Here is a 9,616-nt window from a genome sequence, read left to right on the forward strand (position 1 = left end):
AAATTCCTTACCATTACTTTTGAAAAGTTGGTATTTGGGAAATCAAATTAGTTGAAATAAATGGTCCAATTAAAAAAATAAAGAATATTCTTTATTTAAGTAATTACTTAATTTTATTTATTATTATTAGTTTTCATTTGACTAGAGAAAGAGAGAAAGCAAACTGCTAAGTCCAGGACTTGAACCATGGTTAGCCATATGAGAGTCCAGTGCTTTAACCACCATGCCACCTACCGGCCCTAATACCCCAAGTTTTAACCATTTCATTCAGCAAGTTGCATACTAATTGGTAAATATGTCAAAGTAGTTAATGGGCAATGGATTTCACCAAACCTTGAGAAGAGCATTCTAATTCAATAAATGCATTTGGTAATGTAAACAACAAAATTAAAAGAATATTAACCACATCTTACTCATGCATAGCTTGAAAAATTCAATCATACTATCTAATATATGATTTACACATAGCTATTGTTTGAATTTCAGTTTGAGGCAGCTAAATTTTACTTTTCTATTTTCCTACTGAGATTTGGATAGTACACAGGGAGATTTGGGACTCAGAAGCTATTATTTAGAAAGTATTTCCAAAATAATAAAGGGCAGGATGTTTAACACACACTTAGGGAAACTGCTAATCTCTACTGTGCTATTTATGTTTTCAGGAGTGGCTCATTGAGGACTGATGCCTGACACCTGCTTGAAAGATAATGATAGCATTTTAAATTAAAGCACAATCATAAATGCTTTATTAATATTTATTGAATGATTCCAACATGTAGTTGCATCCTTTAATAACTTTTTACAGTGCACATTATAAAATGCATTGGCAGCATACTCTTAATAAATGATGCCATAACAAGCTCCAAGAATGTTGCTATAATGCAGCTGTTGTTAATTAAAACAATATATGCATCTGCCTAATCTATTAACTTAGATCATTAGTACTTAAAGTATGTTCAAATGACTAATATAATTTCTTAAATAATCATTGTTTGGATGGACCTTTAGGTATGACTTTTCTTCACTCTTACCGATACCTGTTGCAATAATTCTTGAAAACAAAATAAAACAAGAGAAAACTTAGGTCATCAAATGTTTGGAAGCGTTACTAAGTTAATAACATGAGCACATTAGCTGACTTTTTATTTCAGGTGGGCCAGATCTGCTTCCTGAAAACAACATGGAGGGATATGGAAATTATTTCATGCCCATGATTTTGGTCTTAATCTGCTTTTCTAAAGGTCAAGGAATGATCAAGAATGACATAGTCCAACATTGTCTTGAGCTCACTGAATATCATGACAATTGAAGACACATCATTTCCCAGTAGACTATCTTCAGGATCAATCCAAAATCAAATCAGTTGTTATGTAATGACAACCAATGGGCTGTCCCTTGGCTATTTAATATCATTTATTCGGAATGTAGCACATAATAAATAACATTTGTAGAGAGAAACGTTTTATATTGTGGAAATTTCTGCCTAGATCTTACAGAGTTGTTTCCTTCATTCCCCATTCATCCCATCACCATAGCCTTTCAAATAATATCATAAATGATGTAAGTGTAACAAAATCTAAATAATGGAGCAAGGAAAAAAAGAGAAAGTTTCCTAATATAGTCATTAAAATAATTTTATATTAATTATATGTGTCTTAGCTCAGGCTGCTATAACAAAATACCCTGGACAGGAGGCTTAAAAATAGAAGTTTATTTTTCCATAGTTCTAGAGAGTTTAAAATTAAGGTGCAAGCATTTGCAGTTTCTGGTAAAAGCTTTCTGACTTCTCACTGTGTACTTACACAGTAGGGAGTGGGTTCTTCTTACAGGGCAAAGGACACTAATACTGTAGGATTGAGGTCTCTCCTATGATCTCATTCCATTTTAATTACTGTCTAAAGGTCCCGTCTCCAAACACAGTCATACTGGGAGTTAGAACTTCAACAGTTATTGTGAAGAGGACATAATTCAGTCCGTAGCAGTCTGGTCACAATGCAGATGCGCACAGGACTCCCAGGTATTTTCTTACTTTTAATGCTCTAACATGTCCATGCCTACCTCATGGGATTTTCAAAAATTATGTTCTGCAAAGCACATGCCCATTAAAGAAGATAAACATTTCCTAAATTCCATGAGCAATAAGTCCCAAGTGCATCAAATTCATACCCTGATAGTAACTGAACTCACTTCTCATTCAAGACAGATTTAGATATTAGGAATACCACGGTGAACAAGACAGAATTGTTTCTACTTTTATGAAGCTTAAATACTAGAGTGCAAAGAGACAGTAAGTGAATATATCAATTCATACATATGAAAACATCTGTTAGTGATAACTGTTATAAAACAAAACATAGTGCAATAGATAACATGCCCTGTGGCTCCTATGAAGTGTTTGATTTAGGGCATCTGTCTGAGGAGGTCACAATGTAATGACAAGGAGAAGATGGCTATATAAATGCCGTCCCAGTTACTCATAATAACAAGTAAATGAGTGAAATTTGGTGGTTGCATTCATTATTACATGGAAGTTCGTAACTAAGAAAACCCATTGTTAACCACCAATGCATTCTTGGAAACAACAGTTGAAAAATTTGCTCCTATGAAGTGTTTGATTTAGGGCATCTGTCTGAGGAGGTCACAATGTAATGACAAGGAGAAGATGGCTATATAAATGCCGTCCCAGTTACTCATAATAACAAGTAAATGAGTGAAATTTGGTGATTGCATTCATTATTACATGAAAGTTCGTAACTAAGAAAACCCATTGTTAACCACCAATGCATTCTTGGAAACAACAGGTGAAAAATTTGTCCTGATTCTCTGTGACCAATAATCCTAAATATAAATTTATATTTGAAAAATTTAACCTAAGCTGTTCTTTTCTGCCCAGCACTGCTACCTTTTAGCTGGACCAGGGGGAGAATTAGTTCCATCCTGCAATACACCCAGATTGACATGTTTTTAAACAGTGCATTCACATTAAGTGTCTATGACTGTAAAAATCTGGAGTTGTTTGGAAGAGCTAAATACACAGATACATACAAGAGAAACTATGTACAATTTGCCTCCCTCTAGACAAATGTGAGATTGAGTTCTTCACTCAATCTCACATTGTTCTTCTGTTGGAAATCTTCATTAAGATTTGGCCGTTTACTTCGAGCATGTAGCTTAAGACATCTAGTAGATAAGTTAAATTCAAGGGTGAGTTTGTGACAGCAAGTCGGAAATAGAATGCCTGGATAATCTGGACTTGATTCATAGCATAAAAATGACCTTGTCTTGCATTCCCTTTTCCTGAGTGCCTGGGGAGAGCAGAAATTTTGAAAAGGCTCTCAAGTTGCCCTGGGCTAAGAACAACCAGGTGATTATGAGTTACACATGTTTCGCATTTGCTAATAAAAGGGTGAAAATCACCCTGGTTGGCACTTTTCCCATTTGAGGCATTTAGAGCACCAATGAAGGATTAAAATTAATTAAGTCATGAGTAAAAAAAAGACAAGAACTGGAAACTGTCCTATGATAATGTGGATATACTTCCGCATTATAGTGGAAAGAGAAAAAGTCAGTACACTCATCGGCCAGACACATTAGGAAATATGTGTAATTAAGACTATCATGTCAATATTGGGATAAAGTAACTCAGATGATCGATTTGTTTGACTCTTAAAAACAATAAGAATAGGGAAGAATTAATTTTTTCCTCACCATTTGCCATTCGTGTTCTCTGACCTCTTCTTACCCAAGATTTATGAATCTCTTTTTAAAAGAATTATTTGCTTAATTTTATTATTTTAAATTTTCTGTAGGGCATATGTCAGAGAGCTAAGGGGGGTGGTGAGAAAGCAAGCCAGCCGTCAGGTCTGAGACTCTACTTTCCACCATGTAGGAGTTCAGCCCCTTAACCATTATGCCAGCTGCTGGCTCCTAGAGATGAGTCTTTAACTAGAGACTGGGAAGGAGGGGGGGGGGGAGGGAATAATAGGGTGATATTGGTTAAGGTAAACAAAATTACAGATAGATAAGAGAAACAAATTTTAGTGTTAAAAAATACAATAGAGTGATTATAATGAACAATAATTACAGAGTAATTAAAAAAGGAGATTTTGAATGTCCCCAACACAAAGTAAGGACAAATGGTGGAGATGATGAATATACTAATCACCCTGATTTAATCATTATACATTGTATTCTTGTACTAAAAAAATTATACCCTACAAATATGTATAAGTATTATATATCAATAAAAAAGAGATCTATGAGTGTTTAGAATCTTGCGGTTTATAAAGTAGGTGAAGTAAAATGGTGAGTACCATCCTCTGTGTGGTACGGATAGTTCAGAAAGACATGAATATTCTCCATTGTGCTTGGATACTTCCTAGTTTTAGAATTACATGTCCCAAACCGTGAGTTTAAACCACCAGGTCTAGGACTTGAACCGTGATTGACTACATGGGAGTTCAGTGGCACAGCCATTACACTAACTGCTGGTCCCAAGAGTTCATAATTTCAAAGCAGCATGGCTGAGATTGCTTATTCTACCATCTTTATCAGTGCAAAGGAAAGCACGCTTCCATGCTATCATTCTCTCCAGCAGGTATTTCCAGATAAAAATACCTCCTCACACATTTCCTACATAACAGAAGTCTGTGCTTCAAACAACTTTAGTTTGGGGTATATTTCAAATAATGAGTTGGAATGTTGACATCCAAGGTTGAAATTGATGCATTATCATTAAATATGGGTAATACTTAAACTATTTTTTTGAGGACACATGAGAATTAGTTTTATTTTTGTTTAACTATTAGCTTGCCAACTTCTTTCCTTGAAAAACAAGTCTTCTGCTGGATACCCAGCTGCACTCATATTAGAAATTTACTAAAAACTACATAGTGATTCCACTTTTAACTTTTACATGTTTTGACCGTAAGTCCATCCACACAGCAGATAAAGTTCTTATGAGAGTTTTCTTAATGAGGAATTCTTATTATCTCTTCTTTTTTTTTCTTTCTTTTTTTTTCCCTCTCTTTCTGTTTTTTTTGTTGTTGTTGTTTTATTGGAGAGGGTTTTTTGTTTGTTTGTTTGTTTCGCTATAGGGCGTGTGCGCTCGCCAGCCAGACAGAGACATAGAGACAGAAAGCGAGAAATCACCCCCCAGAGGGGATGGTCACGCCGCAATCCCTTCTCCTCCATTCTCCTCTCGGGATCTTGGGTATGCACGCACACGTTCCCAGCGTGAGTTTTAAGTCCCCGGGTCCGTGCCGCAAACCGCGGTCGGCTACGTGGGAGTCCAGTGACATAACCATTACGCTAACTGCTGGTTCCCTATCTCTTCTTTTTTTTAAAAAGAATTCTACCTCTATCCTGATGTAGAGTCAAGTTGCTCAAGAAAATGAAAGGATAAGATCAACGAAGCCAACCTCTCTAAATGAAATGAAGAGGGAACACTTTTCCAACTATTTTTGTATAGTAAGAAATTTCTTTCAAGTACAAAATCAGTTTCTTTAACTGTACAAATTCTTCTCAAGCATTGTTTTGAGATGAATCCTTTTCTTTTTCTTTTGTTTTTAAATGAGAGGAAAACAGAGAAATAGACATAGATTTTTAAAATTTTAATTTATTTTATACATTTAATCACTATACATCACTTTGCTGTAAGCTGAATTTACCCAACATGAATACACTTCACACCAGTCCAGTTGAGGATACAAAACACATGATCAACAACAGACAATAATCCATTTCTGTATTCCCTAAATGTCTTGCCTCTCTATTTTTCTCACTTTCTTTCCTTATACTCTCTTCCTTCTCCCACCCTCTTCAAACATTGTCTCCACTATCTATATCCATTTTCAGTGCTCCTCTGTCCTTCAATCTTTCCATTGCCACCACAGAGTGTGGATGATTGGTACATGTTAAGTTGGAGACATGCAAGGTCTTTCTTTCTTAGCCAGGCTTGCTTCATTCAGCAGTAAATCTTCCATATTCATCCACTTTCTATCAGTTTTCAGGGTCTTGTGTTTGAAGCTGTAGTAGTATTCCAGAGAGTATACATGCCACACTTTTCCAATCTTTTCATCTGTTCATGGACATTTGGGTTTGCTCCATGTCTAGCAATTGTGCATAATGCTGCAATAAACATAGATGTGCAAGCACTCTCCTGACTGAGCATTCTCCTGTCTCTTGGGTAGATACCCAGGAGTGTAATTTCTGGATCATATGGTACTTCTATTCGTAGTCTTTCAGGAACCTCCATATTGTTTTCCACAGTGGCTGGGCCAATTTACATTCTCACCAGTAGTGCAGGAGAGCTCCATTTTCACCAAATTCTGCCAGGACTTATCAGTTTTTTGTTTGTTTGTTTGTTTGTTTATCTTTGTCATTCTGACTGGGGTTAGGTGGTATCTCATGTGGTTTTAATCTGCATTTCTCTTATGATGAGGGATATTAAGCACTTTTATGTATGCTTTTTGGCTGTTTGTATGTCTTCCTTAAAGAGATGTTTATTCAGTTCATTTTCTCATCTTTTTCATTGGTTTCATCATTTTTTGGGGGGGAGGGGTAAACTGCGTGAGTTCCCTCTGTATTCTGGTTATCAGTCCTTTGTCCAGGGTATAGTTTACAAAAGTATTCTCCCACTCATACAGTTGTTGATTCACACTAATTACTGTGTATTTTGCTATTCAGAAATTTCTTGATCTGATGTAATCCTACTTGTCTAATTTTGGGTTTATTGCCTGTGCTTTGGGGTCTTATTTAAAAATCTTTATTTATCCTATGTCTCCTAGAGTTTCCTGTGTTTTATACCAGTAATTTTATAGTGTGAGGTCTTAAGGTTTAGATCTTTGATCCACTTTGAGTTGATTTTTGTTAATGGTGAAAGATAGGGGTTCAGATTCATCTTTCTGCAGGTGGATATCTAGTTTTTCTAGCACCATTTGCTAAAGAGGTTTTCTCTTTTCCCTTGACTGGTACCCTTTGTCAAAGATCAGTTGGCTTTATGTTTTGGGGTTTATTTCTGTGGTCTACATTCTGTTCCATTGGTCCACATTATCTGTTTTTGTGCCAATACTATGCTGCTTTAATTATCACAGCTCTGTAGTTTATTTTGGGGTCAGGGAGTGACATGCTTCCCACTCCACTCTTCTTGTGTAAGATTGCTTTGGCAATATGAAGTCTTTTATGATTCCAGACAAATTCTATGATTATCTTTTCTAGATCTATGAAGAATGTCTCTTGTAATTTTATATTAATTGCATTAAATATGTATAGTAATTTGGTAGAATTGTCATTTTGATTATATTAATTCTTCCAATCCAGGAACATGGAATGTCCTTCTACTTTTTTTGTGTTATTTCAATTTCTCTTTAAATATTTTCATAGTTTTCCTTGTAGAGGTCTTTGACTTTCTTGATTAGATTTATTCCTAGATAGCTTATACTTTTTGTGGTTATGGTAAATGGGATTACTTTCTTCAGTTCTGTCTCTGTCTGCTTGTTTGTATATAGAAATATTATAGATTTTTGTTAGTTGATTTTGTATCCTGCTACTTGATTGTACTCATTTATTATTTCAAGATATTTTTCATGAATACTTTTGGATCTTCTATGTATACAACCATGTCATCTACAAATAGAGACAGAGATATTTCAACTCTCCTTTCCCTATTTGAATGCTTTTTATTTCATTCTCTTGTCTGATTGCATTAGCTAGGACTTCTAGCATTATATTGAAAAGGAGTAGAGAGAGTGGGTAGCCTTGTCTTGGACCAGTTTTTAGTGGAAGAGCTTCCAGCTTTTCCCCATTCAGTGTAATGTTAGCTATAGATTTTTCATGGATGGCTTTTATTATGCTGGGAAATGATCCTATTGTGCTGGGTATCTTAATCATGAAGGGATGTTGTATTTTGTCACATGCTTTTTCTGCATCAATTGAAATGGTCATATGGTTTTTATCTTTTTTTTTTTCTGTTAATGTGGTGTATTACAGAGATAGATATTTTTGATACAGTCCTGCCATTCCCAATCCTCTTGCCCCAGGATCCTGGGTAGCAAGCATTACAAGCATGTCCCAGCATTGAACCTTGGAGCCCCACAGCTTGCATCACTGCCACTGGGACTACTTTTCATTTTTAAACTGACTTTAATATAGGAACTTCAAATATGAGAGGGCTTACATGTAACATCTACCTATTCTAGAGGAGTCACACAGAGGCCCAGCAGGGAAAGACATTGGATTGTTTGACTTACAGAAGACTGATGACTGCTGATTGGAGAGTCTATACCTCAGTGAGATGCAGTGAGCAGTTGTTTTACGGCCATCAGATCAAAGCAAACTTGGGCACATGTAGACATTTAGTCTTCTTGGACCCTTACAGAGTTTTATAATCACTTAATTTTGTTCATTCGGCTCAGCTGCCTGCATTTACTAACTCTAAAACAGCTAATAAACTTCTTAAGGAGGTGTATGTTCTTCAGAGTACAGTCTTGGTCACAGGCAGCAACCTGGGGGAAAGGGGAGAGGGGACAAGGGAGAGGGAGCCAGCTGTAATGGGAAACAACCTATGACAAGACAACCTTACACTGATTCACACTCATTTATCACCTTGGAATTTCTTACTGTCCTAAACAACCTTCTTTGCTCCAGTTACAAATTTGTAAAGGCTTTCCATTTTCTGCAAATATAAAGTTACAACTCCATAGCATTGTGTGGCAATCTTGCTTCAAAAATTTTCCATAGTCTTCTGCCTTTGAATCTCAACCACCTTTTCTCACTTCTCAATATGGTGCTACTCATATTTTCCTAAACATATGTTTTCATACAAACATACCCTTGTTTGTGTTGCTTCCCCTGCCTATATTGTTCTTTTTTTTCTCCTCCTTGTCACCAAGGCACTCCTCTGACTATTTCAATTTTTTTTTGTCTTGTAGGCCGAGGCCAAATGTTTTCTCAACTTTGAGATAATGCTGATTCTTTCAGTTAGAAGTGAGCATCCTTATTATGCAGCTCTATTAAAGCACAATGCAACTTATAATAGAATCATTTGTGCAGGTTTTTCTCCATTATTTATGTAAAATAATCCTTGGGCTCTTGAATTATACCTGGCAAGCAGTAAATAAATATAGAATTATTAACATTTATCTTAAATACATAAATATTTATAAAATAAATACTTAGACATATTTATAAAATTAAAAATAAATAAAATAAATATCATGTAGCTGATATTTATTGAAGTGAATTGGCTTTGAAAGTATTAATTATTTCTTTTGGCATCTATCCCTCCTAGAAAATAATGGTCACCAGAAAGCAGAGAATCAACAGCACCGTTCAGAGAACGGAAGTCTAAACACAAACTATTAAATATGTTCTGAGTAACTATAGCATAGAACAATCTCATGCTGACGAATCCAGTCAGAACAGGTTGAGCTTGTAACTCTTGAGATAAACCCTGAAGACACTCAAAGCATGACCACAATGAAAATGTTCCATACATAGAGTAGGCAAGATTGCTTTGCTCAGTTAACAGCCAACCATCCCAGCTACTTGCTAATTAATGAATCTGAGTTTCTTCTCAGATTGTAACAACACTTGGTTACATTTGTGGGGTTTGATT

This window comes from Tupaia chinensis, unplaced genomic scaffold, assembly GCF_000334495.1.
Source record: "Tupaia chinensis unplaced genomic scaffold, TupChi_1.0 Scaffold000062_1, whole genome shotgun sequence".
NCBI classification, from domain to species: Eukaryota; Metazoa; Chordata; class Mammalia; order Scandentia; family Tupaiidae; genus Tupaia; species Tupaia belangeri.